Source organism: Prunus mume, linkage group LG6 (assembly GCF_029339155.1).
Source record: "Prunus mume cultivar Tortuosa linkage group LG6, ASM2933915v1, whole genome shotgun sequence".
NCBI lineage: Eukaryota > Viridiplantae > Streptophyta > Magnoliopsida > Rosales > Rosaceae > Prunus > Prunus mume.
In genome coordinates, this window is record NC_142703.1 from 20156579 (window position 1) to 20169437 (window position 12859).

At 40.4% G+C, this 12859-nt stretch overlaps 1 pseudogene; it reads right to left on the reverse strand.

Moving 5' to 3' along the window:
• Positions 1-8858: 8858 nt before the first annotated feature.
• LOC103335995 (non-functional NADPH-dependent codeinone reductase 2-like) lies at positions 8859-11742 on the reverse strand (annotated as a pseudogene).
• Between the last annotated feature and the right edge of the window lie 1117 nt (positions 11743-12859).

Sequence of the window (12859 nt, forward strand, 5' to 3'; positions counted from 1 at the left end):
CCAGATGCTATCTTTTATAGATGGCAATGCAGGTTACAATCGGATCATGGTGGCAGAACAAAATATCCACAAAACAGCTTTCATGTGTCATGTGCCGGATATATAGGCGCTTTTGAGTACATTGTAAAACCTTTTGGCTTAAGGAATGCGAGAGCCACTTATCAAAGAGCAATGAATTCTGTTTTCCATGATATGATAGGGCATTCTTTGGAAGTATATATTGATGATGTAGTGATTAAATCCCCAGAGGAGGGAAACCATATATCAAATCTGATAAAGGCATTCCTAAAAATGAGGCAACATAAACTAAAAATGAACCCCAAGAAATGCATTTTTGGAGTTCAAGCAGGAAATTTCATAGGATTCTTGGTCCACTAAAGAGGCATAAAGATTGACAAGAACAAAGCAAAATCCATCATAGAAGCACTGCCACCTCGGAACAAGAAAGAACTACAGAGTCTCCTAGGAAAGATTAATTTTCTAAGGAGATTCATATCTAATTCTGCAGGAAAGATACAGCCTTTCTCCGCTTTGTTAAGATTAAAGCAGGAACAGACATTCAAGTGGGAAGAACAAAACCAACTAGCTTTTGAGAAAATCAAGCATTACCTGTCAAATCCACCAGTTCTGTCCCCACCAAAGAGAGGCAGACCACTCAAGCTCTGTATGCATCGAAGTATCCATTGGAAGTCTGTTAATTCAAGATAACAAAAAAGGAAAGGAAACAGGCATCTACTATCCGAAGAACCTTGATGTAGAAAGAAAATATTCTACAATAGAAAGACTTTGCCTAGCCTTGTACTTCATTGCTGTAAAGCTCAGACACTACATGTTGCCATATACCATCTACATCATTGCCAAGACAGATCTAATTAAATACATGCTGAGGCCAATGTTGAGAAGCGAAGTGGAAAATGGACCTTGGCCTTAACTGAATTTGCCTTGGATATATTCCTCGAGAAGGTGTTAAAGGACAGTGTAAGGCATTTCTTAGCAGATCATCACTGGGGAGGAGATTGAGAACATGGACTCTTTGGACATAGCAAATGCAGATCTATTAACTAGAGCTCACACTTGCCTTAACAATCCTATCTATTGTTCATCTTGCACCTTGGAAGCTGTGTTTTGATGGATCAAAAACGATATAGCTTCAAGTGTGGATTATTTTAGAAGAACCACTTGGAATCGATAATTTATTCTTTCAGTTAGATTTCCAATGCACCAACAACAGAGGTAATATGAAGCTCTAATCATAGGTTAGAAATGCTGGTGGAACTAGGAATCCAATCTGTGGAAATCTTGGGAGATTCGATGCTTGTATTAAAACAGATTGCTGGGGAATACAAGTGCCTTAGTTCTTCTCTAGCTATGTATCTAGTGGCAGCTAGGAATCTTCTAACAGATTCAGGAGAAGCTACTTGGGAGCATATCCTAAAGGAAGAAAACTTTGCAGCCAATGAACTGGCTCAAGTAGCAATAGGCATACAAATGCCTGAAGATTGTGTACAAAGAATCATCAAGATAGGGAAGAAAAGCCTACCATCTGCTCGACTCAGAGGGATGGAAAGATGTCAATTCTGCCGTAATCACTGAAGATGATTGGAGAAATCATATCATGACTTACTTACGATATCAGACAGTCCGAATCATGGCTTTGAACTACCTTATGTGGAATGAAGATTTGGTTCGAAAGAGTAAGGATGGGGTACTTTTAAGGTGCCTTGGAAAGAAAGAATACATGAAAGTCATGGGGGAAACTTATGAAGGAATTTGTAGAGCTCACCAAGGTGAAAGGAAAATGTGCTGGTTGATCAGAAGGTATGGCTACTTCTGGCCAACCATGATGAAAGATTGCATTGACTATTCCAAGGAATGTGAGTCTTGTCAAAGGCATGGCCCAATCCAGCAGGCTCTTTCAGTTCTCATGAATCCAGTGGTAAAGCCATGTCCCTTTAGAGGATGGGGATGGATCTCATTGGCAAGATCTATCCATCGACAAGAACAAAGAACACTGCTTTATTATTGTTGTTACAGACTATTTCACCATGTGGGTGGAAGCCAAGCCTGCTAAATCCACTACATATCAAGAGATCATCACCTTCATAGAAGAACAAATTATACAGAGATTTGGCATTCCAGAATCAATCACAACTGATAGGGGATCTTCTTTCATATCCGGAGAGATGGATATAGCAGAGGCATTCAAATTCAGACTGCTTCAATCCACTCCCTACTATGCTCAAGCTAATGGATAGGCAGAATCAAGCAACAAAGTAATCATCAATATTATCAAAAAATGCTTGAGAAAAATCCAAGCAATGGCATGAGAAGCTATCGAAACTCAGGCATATAGAACTTCAAAGAGAGAAGCAAGCGCATGACCCCTATGTCAGAATCTTATGACCATGATGCAATTCTGCTATGGAGATAGCTGTTCACCGCTCGAATTGCTCACCAACATGTTCGGTTGGAGAAATTACTCTCAAGCCATGCTACTAAAACTAGAAGGATTGATGCAAGGCACTGACACCTCAATAAACTATCCGGCGGGCAGCTGTGTCAAGAGCCTACAACAAAAGAGTAAAGAACAAGAGTTTTGAGGAAGGAGAGATAGTCCGAAAGCCTCGCCCTTGAACACATGTGGCTGGTTATGGAAAGTGGTCACCTATATGGGAAGGCCCTTTCATAATCAACCAGATCCTTGGAATGGGGGCATACAGGTTGCAAGATAGAGATGGAGAAATTCATGCAGCCCCAATCAACGGTAAATGGTTAAAGAAGTTTTATCCAACCATGTGGGATTCACAATGTACAAATAGTATCCCGGATAGAGAAGGGACAACACTAAAAAGCTTTTATTTCTGTTTAGAGTCATCTTTGTTCTAAGTTGTTTAAAGTTTGTTCCTTTTGTACTTCTACTTATTTCATCAAAAGAAATTAAACACCCGAAAATTGCAACAAGGAAAATAAACTTTATTTAAAATAAATAGCCATGAGGCCTTCCCCATGGCAAATTGTTCATCATGAAGAAAAAACTAAAAGGGTAAATAAATAATGCAGAATTAGAACCCTAATTTCTTGAGGGTTTCTTGCAAGTTGGTCTTCTTAATGGAGAGTTCCTTTTGAAGCAGTGACCCCGATGAATTGAAGCCTCGCAATCTCCAGGTGGCTTGAAGTCTGCAACCATGCTCTTACAAGGAAAGGAGCCTTGGTCTTAGAGCTCTGGCCCAGCCGAGCCTGCTCGCACCTCCTCGCATTCTCACAATTGCTTCTGCAGCTCCTCAATTTGTTTTTCCAGCTTGTAGTGCAGTGGACTTAGCCTCCTTGTATCTTGCCACCATCCGTCCACTCGCTTGCAAAATCACCTGTTGGCTTCGTGAGTAGAGGCATCCACTGCTCCGCTGGGAACCACCACGGCCTTAGTCCACGTGTTCGACATGATTATCCTGCTGTTCTCACCATGAACAAAGAGAGAGTGTTCTGCCTCGATCCTCCAATGTGGCCAGCTCCGAGCTAGTCGACCTACCCTTGTATCTTCTTGTTGTTTCGAGCCAGCGAATACTGCTATCACCTCAGCAGAATTTCCTCCCACAGATGGACAAGGAATAAAAGACAAAGATAAATGATACAACTAGAAAACAAGACTCACCTCTTCTTCCATTGTCTTGGCCTTCTCTTAGGGCCCCTCTCCTACTTCTTCCAACTCTTCCAGCTCCTTCTCTTGCTCCACAAACCTCAAAAGCCTCTCTCAGCTCTTCATCCGTGTCCAAGTGGCATTAGGAGCCGCCGTAGCACTCTTCAGGCCACATATTCCACCACGCCCTTTTCTAAGCCTTTTTACTTAGAAAGAGGAGGAGAAGGACCTTCAGCTGAAATAAGAAGAAAATAGGCCATTAGAACATAAGCCATAATGTAATGTAACTAAGAAAAATTGTCAAAATTCACTTGAAGTCGCTGGTTGAGCAGCTTTTTTGTTTTCCTTCGACAAAAGAAGAGACCTCAACGAGTCCGTTTCGCTTGATCTTCTTCTTCTTCTTCTCTCGTAAGGAAGCTTTGTGTCCCCAGACTTATGATGTAAGTAATCTGTGACAAGAAATGACAATTTCAAAAATTAATCCAGAGGGAAAAGGTAGAATGAAAGTAAGGATAGAAAATTTATCAAACACTTCTCCAGCCTGGGCAAACTGACCACCAACATTCTGTGTCAAAGAAGGATCTGTTGCAAACATAACAAAGTGTTAGATATCACCATTACGGAAAGAATAAATGAACAGAACAAATGAATTGAGACACTACCTTCCAGAACTTGGGCATTAATGTCCTTTATGGTCTGCACCATAAACTTGTGAGTCTCTCTCCTGCACGAACGCCCAGCCATCCCACCATCAAAAGCACGCCAAGGTAGTAATCGAAGTAGGCGACTTTAATCGAGCCTTCCACCAGCGCCAAAATCGGAATCGCAGGAATGGGTTCCCGTGATTTGATATAGGTGTCAGACTGTTGTTTATCTTGTTCATCGTGACACCGCATCCTTATGCACCTCCAGGTCATCCAGGTCCCTCCAAGAAGAAGCCCGATTGCAGCTCCTATAGGATTTGAGTGGAATAAGCCGTGGGCAGCAAGCGCCTTGCACAAAATTTGGGGTGATACACTTCGCCCCAGATGATAATTAGAGGCTTCCCACCTCCATGGGGCGTGTCTCTGGGAGGTCACACTCAGGAACTCTTCCCAAATCAATTATGGCTGCTTTTCTTCCGGCTCTTTCTCAAACAAACGGTATCCAGTGCCGAACCAAGGATAGGTTCTCCCGATCACCACTTGCCACCGAGCCTGATCTTTTTCGCGGCAAAGGCTCAAGAACATCGGTACTCTTCAATAGAATGCCCGGGCACTTCGCCGACATCAATGATCGAGCAGAACCTCGATCCTCGTGCGTAACTATATCCGGGAACCTTAGTTCGGGAAATAGACTGCGACGGATCCGATCATCCAAAATGCACCAGAGCGGACAGATTCAATGTGGATTCTCTAGGTGGCGATGTGTTCTTGAATAAATAAGCCGAATCAGTATGCCCAAGTCCAACATCGCATGGTTGTGCAAAGCTTCGCCGATGTCTATACTCGCAGAATCTGCCAAGAGCGGTTAAGGCGAATAAACTCCGTTCGCCAATATAGAAGGAACAACATGTGATGTTGGTCCTTGTCCTTCTCAAAGACCGAATTTCGTAATTGGAGAAGAAGCTTGGTTGATGAGGGTCGAGAGATGGTGAATGGCTTGGCTAGTTTCTACCGGTTCTTCCTCTTGTGATAATCACCAGCAGCATCAACATGTCTTCCATGGGGCCTAAACCCAAAAATCTGAGCCATGTCCAGCAGAGTTGGAGCCATGAGGCCTATGCGAAGTCAAAAGTGCATCGCGCAATTCCGTAAACACAAGGCGCAACAAGGTGTATTCATCTCTCGCTGACAGATCGCTTGGACAGTAAGTATGGCATCGAGATACCAGCCCGCCTAATGAGGTCCATATCTTGGAAGAAGCTCACAATCCAGTCTACCCATTTCATCAACTGCTTTCTCACTTCGCTGGATGGGAAGGACCGCCTGTATTCTTGCTAACCCAGAATGAGAAGCTGAGCGTAGTGTTTCAAACATAAGGAGCCTCAAGATCCTTCTTCATCAGCTTCGCCATCTCGAGAGGAACATGACCAAACCTGAGGCCCAGCACCAAGGTATTCTCGAACAGATTAAGGACATTCTCATCTAGGTTCTTCTGGGCAAAAGGATGGAGCTTGCTCCTAACCTCTATCGCACGTTTGTCAATCCCAGTCCCCAGAATGTAATCTGGAGGAACCGAAACAGAGGAAGACTGAGCATGGATTTTGGGAAGACATTTTTCAGGCCTGTTTTTGTTAAGAAACAAAAGAAGTTGACAGAAAGGCAGGTTCTAGCAAGGAAAGGATGGAGTTCCGAAGAGAAGCTCAGAGGAGCAAGGTCTAAATACTAGGTTTTCGGATGAACAGAACAAAGGGGTTTCAATTTCTTTAAGGAGGCTCAAAACGGGAAAGAGAAGACAGGACGGGAAAAGACAAGGCATCGATAAATGACTAGCTAGTAAAGAGCTAGTAATCGAACAGCTTCTACGAACTCTAGCTCTGGGAAGACGTGATGACGTGGATAACATAAGAAATCGCACGCGCCAATTTAATGGCCAAATCATTTAAGTCTCAAAACCATTCCAAAACAATTCAGACTTAGGGGCATTGTTTGGGCTAAATTAAACGCTATCACCCGGTTAACACGGAGAAAGCCTGAATAAAGCTACAGGACTCAAGCGGCGCTTTTAAAACTAAGGCAAAACCCAAAGTCCGAGAGGCCCAGCCAAGACTCATCAAAATGTGGCAAGCAAACTTGGGCCCCAAAAGAAAAGCGAGCTACCTTTGGGCTCCTGCAAATCTGAATGGGCCCAGATGATTTAAAGAAAAAGGAAGATACCCGTTTTCAGTAACCCACGTGACTACTAAATGGAAAAGTCAACAAACTCAACTGAGTTGATTGAGAATTAATTAGCAAAGTCATGGCAAAAGGACTTCTCTGAATTTCTGCCACCAGAAGATCAAAATCCTCTCTTACGTGTATATATATATATTCAGAGATATTTTCTCTATTCCAAATAGGGTGATTGTCTCAAGAGATAAGCAGGCCTTGTTATTTAAAGAAGAAGATAAGCAGAAGGGCAGAGAGTTGTTCAAACAGGAAATCAAGCTAACCATCACGATTTGAGATCTCACAAGGGCAGCTAGATTAGAAAGGAGTTAGGTTCTCTTTCAAAGACAGAGAAGTGACTATTGAGAGCTCGACTGCCAAAATATTAGATAAAATTCCTTTTTCTTGTGTTTTAAAATTAAAAAGATCTTTCTTCAGAAATTGCCGCCCATTATTAAAAAATTACCCTGCTCCAGAAAACATTTTTCTATAAATAGAAGAGATGGTGAACAGGTTCACCACAACAAAAAAAAATGATCAATTCATCAACCAAACAAACAACTCAAAATCAACCAGAAGCTCACTTGAATTCCAAGTGAAATCAACTTTAGATCAGAATTCTCAAGGTTCAGACTTAGAAAATAAGTCATTTAAAACGAGATTTCTCTCGTTACAAATTTGGTTCATCAAAAAACCAAGACAGGTAGAGCTTGAGCTTTTCCCAAATATGAAAACCTCAACAAATTTCACAATGCAGTCTCTAGCCCATTGAAGTCCTCAAGAATGCCTACTTCGCCTCTCATCAAGAAGCCGCATTACACCTAAAAAAGCCTCACAAAAGCTTGAAGTATATTAAAGCTCAGCCAAAATTGACCTTTGGTATCGATTTACAACTCAAGCTTAGTAATTGAAGTTGTTAACATCACCAGCCTGTATATTTCATTCCCCGGATCGTAGCCTCCCATCCGCATGTAAATGGAGTTTCAATTGCTTTTTATCTTTCTAGCGTGGGTATTTATTTTTATAGTTTTGTAAAGGCACTCGCTTAAGATTTAAATTCCATCAACTATTCGGCGGAACAACCTCTTTTCCTGAGATAAATTGTTAAAGTCCTCACCAGTCTAAGGCAAGAAAAGAACTTACTTGGGAGATATTCTTCACCCAAATTCACAATCGTTTGTTTATAGAAATCAGTGACTTGAGGCGCAAGTTATCTACTCTAGAATAAGTCTGCTAGGATTTTCATTGCTAGAAGTGGCACACTCATACACCAAAGAAAGCTGACTTGTTGACAAGTCAATGGTTTTCAAGGCAGTGGGGAATTTTGCCCTTACATCTCAGGAGAAATCACAAAATGGGGTGAACAGGGTTGTTTAACGTTACTTTTTTTTTCGGTAACTAACGAAGAAGACTTTGCTTCCAACCAAATGTTAAGGCAAGTTCATGAGCTACAATATTACAAGCTCGAGGGACACACCAACAATTACTAGCCCACATTACTATAATTAAGCATCATCTCAAATAAATCCTACAAAATCAAACATAACTTGAACCTTAATACAACACATGATCCTATACCTGAACCTTATTGCCACCATCTAAACAAGCACCGCCGTCAAACCCACTGCCTCACCTAGTCTTTAAGCAAATAATGGATCCTACTTCCACCTGAACAAGCACTGCCTTCAAACCAACCACCGCATCCCTTTGACATAGCTAGGGTAAACAAGGTTTCCATTGATCCAACTGGGCATAACAACGAACAACTATGCCAATTGAACAATCATAGCACATACCAATTGGGTATTGCAATAAACTCCTTCAAATGTGAGGTTGACGTAAATTTAGCAAAGATGAGAGAGGGTTTTAGGAAAAGGATTTGATTGAGGAATTAGGCCAAAAGAGTTGTTGGGGAACTTTGATCTGAGCATCGCTCAAAAGAAATCACCACAAGGCTCTATTCAAAACGGCCCAGTGAACTTATTCACTAACTCGAAGAAAAAGAAAGAAGAGAGGAGAAGGAGGAGGGGTAGCGACGCTTCTTCCTCTTCTCCTCTCTATTGAGTTTTTGTTTGGAACTCAAAGAAAGCGGCTAGTTTTTGTGTCCTCCCGGCTCGAGGACATTAAGTGCATCTAATTAACCCCTTGAAATCTGCAATCCTTAAACAACTTCATCTAACTCAAAAGGTAACAACCATCAATACTATCTCCAAATTTTGTGTTGTCCCATCTAGAGAACCATGTAAATGTCTCCCTAAATGTCTCAATGTTAGAAGAGATCTCAAGTTAGAATTCCCCATTCAACCTTAAAGTAAAAACAACAAAGGAAATGAAAAATTGAGGATACTGACTTGCAACAATTAACATAACAAAGGTTAAATAAGCTCTCCATCCCATAAATCTTCAAGGGACTTATATGGTGATGGTCCATTAGCCGAATCCAATTCTTCTCTAAGCATCGTTTTGCGCTGCGGGCTTTTGTTGATCCTTTCAAGGTCATCTTCTGATAGTTCCCAGTCAAAGATCTGATTCTGTTTCAACCTCTCCTTGTTGTAGCTCTTAACATCAAGAGTTGCCCCTACCTGATACACCCATCTAATACAAGCCTGCCAAAGTATAACAAAGTCGCTCAGTTTTAGTTCATCCACAAACTATATACATTTGAAATTGCTTGTCGATTTTTGGTTAAAATGAACAAGAGTTTCCTTCTTCTTAATAAACGTCACTTTGTTGGTCCTTGTGGTTTACCACTTTTATCATTAAGGTCCTTGTGGTTTCAATTTGATCACTTTTGCCCATGTGGTTTCAATTTGAAGTAATTCAAGGACAATCCTCAATTTCTGTCAAATTCTTCTAACTTTGGTTACTTATTAAGGGGTATTTCAGTCCAAAATTTATTCCTTTAAAAGAAACAATATTAATTTAAATTAAAGAAAATTACAATTTTAAAATTACCAAGGGATAGGTGTTAGTTTGGTCCGGGGAGAAAACATGGAGCTCGGTCGAGACTCTGATACAGGTGGACGGTATCTGATGGCCATAGCATTTCTCTGAGGACATGGAATAAAGATAAATTTGTTTTCCTGTTACTTGCATTTGAATCTGTGTTTGGCTTTATGAAAACAATATCAGGTCAAATATGTGGTAAAGCTTTCTCGAGCTCTTGCAAGGATGCCTGGGGTTTATAAGGTAGATCTCTTTACTCGCCAAGTGTCATCTCCTGAGGTTGATTGGAGTTATGGTAAACCAGCAGAGATGCTAACTGCAGGTCCTGAAGATGGTGATGGTGATCTAGGAGAAAGCAGTGGAGCATATATTATTAGAATCCCATTTGTTCCACGTGATCAATACCTCAGCCAAGAATTACTCTGGCCATATATTCAAGAATTTGTAGATGGTGCTCTAGCTCACATTCTTAGCATGTCCAAAGTTTTGGGTGAACAGATTGGTAAAGGCCAGCCTGTTTGGCCATATGTAATTCATGGCCACTATGCAGATGCAGGGGATAGTGCTGCTCTTCTTTCCGGTGCTTTGAATGTCCCAATGGTTCTAACAGCACCCAACCCGACTGCCCTTCTCCTTCTCCTCATCTTGTAACTCAACCCACCTCATCTTGTTTCTCCTTTTCATCTCCGGACTTGCAGTCCTCACTCCAATCCATGCGAACTAGGGGGAAGGTTCTCAGGATTTTTTTTATTTAAAACTAATTTCACTAAAAATTTATATTTATATTGTTTATTTTAAAAAGGAAGAAATCGTTTAATAATTTTTGGACCAAATTGCCCCTTAATAAGTAACAGAAGTTAGAAGAATTTAACAGAAATTAAGGATTGTCCTCTAATTGCTTCAAAATGAAACCACAGGGGCAAAAGTGATCAAATTGAAACCACAGAGACCTTAGTAGTAAAATTGATACACCACAGAGACTAAAAGTGACGCTTTGCCTATTTTAATATAGTTTCGTTTGTGTAATGTTGTAGAAGTGATTCTCCAGAATGTTAATGTAGTAGAACATTACCTGAGCAACAGTCCTTCCCCGAGCCTCAACAATGTCTCGAAGAACTTTGCTTTCCAAAACATGATTGCTGCCCCAAAAGGACCCTATGCCACCCAAAGGAGAGAAGGCAGTCACAATTACACCATTGGCCTTGCAGAAATCTCTACGCTTCTTCTGTTGCCAAAATGGGTTCATCTCCACCAGCAAAATATCCACACCACTTACATAGACTCACAAACTAAAATTTTATTTGTTCAAAAACGTTGTAAACCATTCCATGTATAGAAACAGAACAATCCATTACCCATGCTAGGAAATAAATGGACTCGTTTGATTCACCGAAGGAGGAATAGTAGCGAAAGAGAGTACATTTTTAAGCTTTTTGGTAGAGAAATTGCTGACTCCAATGGATTTGGTGAGGCCAAGTCTCTGACATTCTTCCATGGCTCTTCCATGGCTTCCCACACACCCTTGAAGTCCATGGGCATAAGGTCCTCTGCAACTAGTGGATGCACCAATGTTCCTGGCTTAGCACTGATGGGCCAGTGAATGAGGTACAGGTCAAGGAACTCCAATTGAAGATTCCTGCACGTAGTTTATAACTCATTCACCCTAAAAATTTATTTTAAGTTTTGGTCAGAAGGGACAAGGCAGGGACCCCCCAAAATAGCAACACTTGGTGCTTCGGAAATACTACGAAGACAAGAAGACTCTAAACAACGTAAAAAACTATAATATAATGTCACCAGATTTATTCACCAAATGATGTGTAAGTCAACGCGTACAAAGAATATAAAATACTAAAATATAATGTCAGAGTCACCGTATTTATTTACCAAATGATGTGCAAGTTTACATGTCAATACCTTGTTAATAGCAAACAATGTTTGAAGAAAACCCAAGTTTGAATCAATCAAACACTACAACGCCGTTTGTCAGTAAAATTTGGCGAACATATGCAATGTTCTTAATAGCACACAAAAACTAAAACACAGACAAATCCCAATAGAGAAACAGCACAAAACAGAACAAAGATTCCAATGCTTGAAAAAAAAAATTAAGAACCAACGTAATCTGTATTAGTTGTGATCCGATTGTGAGACTGCTCACTGAAGAGATTTCTGTAGAGCAGGAATCACAAGATGAGGGTGAGCATCACGAATCCATAACTTTGAAGTGATGAAGACTTGGTCTCGAGAAGCCACAAGGCCAAGTCTAAGTGCTTCCTATATGGCTTCTCCTAGAGCCTGCTCATAACCGTGTTAGAGTTTGTATAGGAAAATACACTTTCACTTAGTCCCACATTGGAAGGGAGTTATTTCCTTTCATGGGAATTGGCAGCTTTACCCCCGACTTCACTAATTTATTAAAAAATGCCCTCCTATAGAAACACATTCAAAAATATCCCCAACTACAATGCTATAAAAACTCCCTGTTGGCCACATATAGCCCCTCTATCATTTTTTTTTCTTCTCAGTGTTGCTCTCTCAAATCATCTTCTCTCTCTAGTCTTTTTCTCTTCTTCTTCCTCCTTATGCGAAACCTCACAGAAAATCCACCTCCACCATCGACCTCATCTTGCCTAACCTCATCTCCTCTTAGTTATCTCTTCCAACTCGCAGCTGATTTTTTTTGGGACCTTCGGTGAGGTCTGCACTTATGTTCTTATCTTTCGGGTTTTTTTTTCTTCTTTAATGATGTTTTCCTAGTGTTCGTGTGTATTGTGTACCATTCTTGGCTCCTCCATTATTTGATGTGTTTGTTGCTTAACATCTTAAGATACTTAATTAAACTGTAAATTCAGTTTTTTAAAATGAAACCACCACCTGGGCAAAAGATATTGACTTAGGGAGGTGCTGAATTAATGGGTGGGCAAAAATTGCTCACCAACTGTTCAACATATTGTCCAAAAGAAGCAGCAAAACAATCAACATGCAATAAACATATTAGATACACACAATAAATAAGCAATACAAACGCAATAAACAAGCAATATACATCCCATAAAGGAGCGATATACAAAAGCTTCATGAGAATTTTTTTCTACAATGATCCAAACCATCTATTTTTTAGGTCTTCATTCATAGATCATCCTTACAAAAAATTAGACAAATCGGAAACCGTTTCGACATCTAATTGGGTCCTACAAAATCAATGAACACGGTACTTCAAGAAAGTACTAAAATTTTCAATAACTCAATTGAATGGTCAAATGATATCGGATTCAAATGATTTTTTGTAGAGATAATCTTTGAATGTGTATCTACAAAATAGACTGTTTGGATTAGTGAAATACAATCTGAGTCCTACAAGGTGTCCTCAAATAAGCTTATTTGAGGGATCCCTCAATGAAAGCTCTCTGTATATATATATATATAT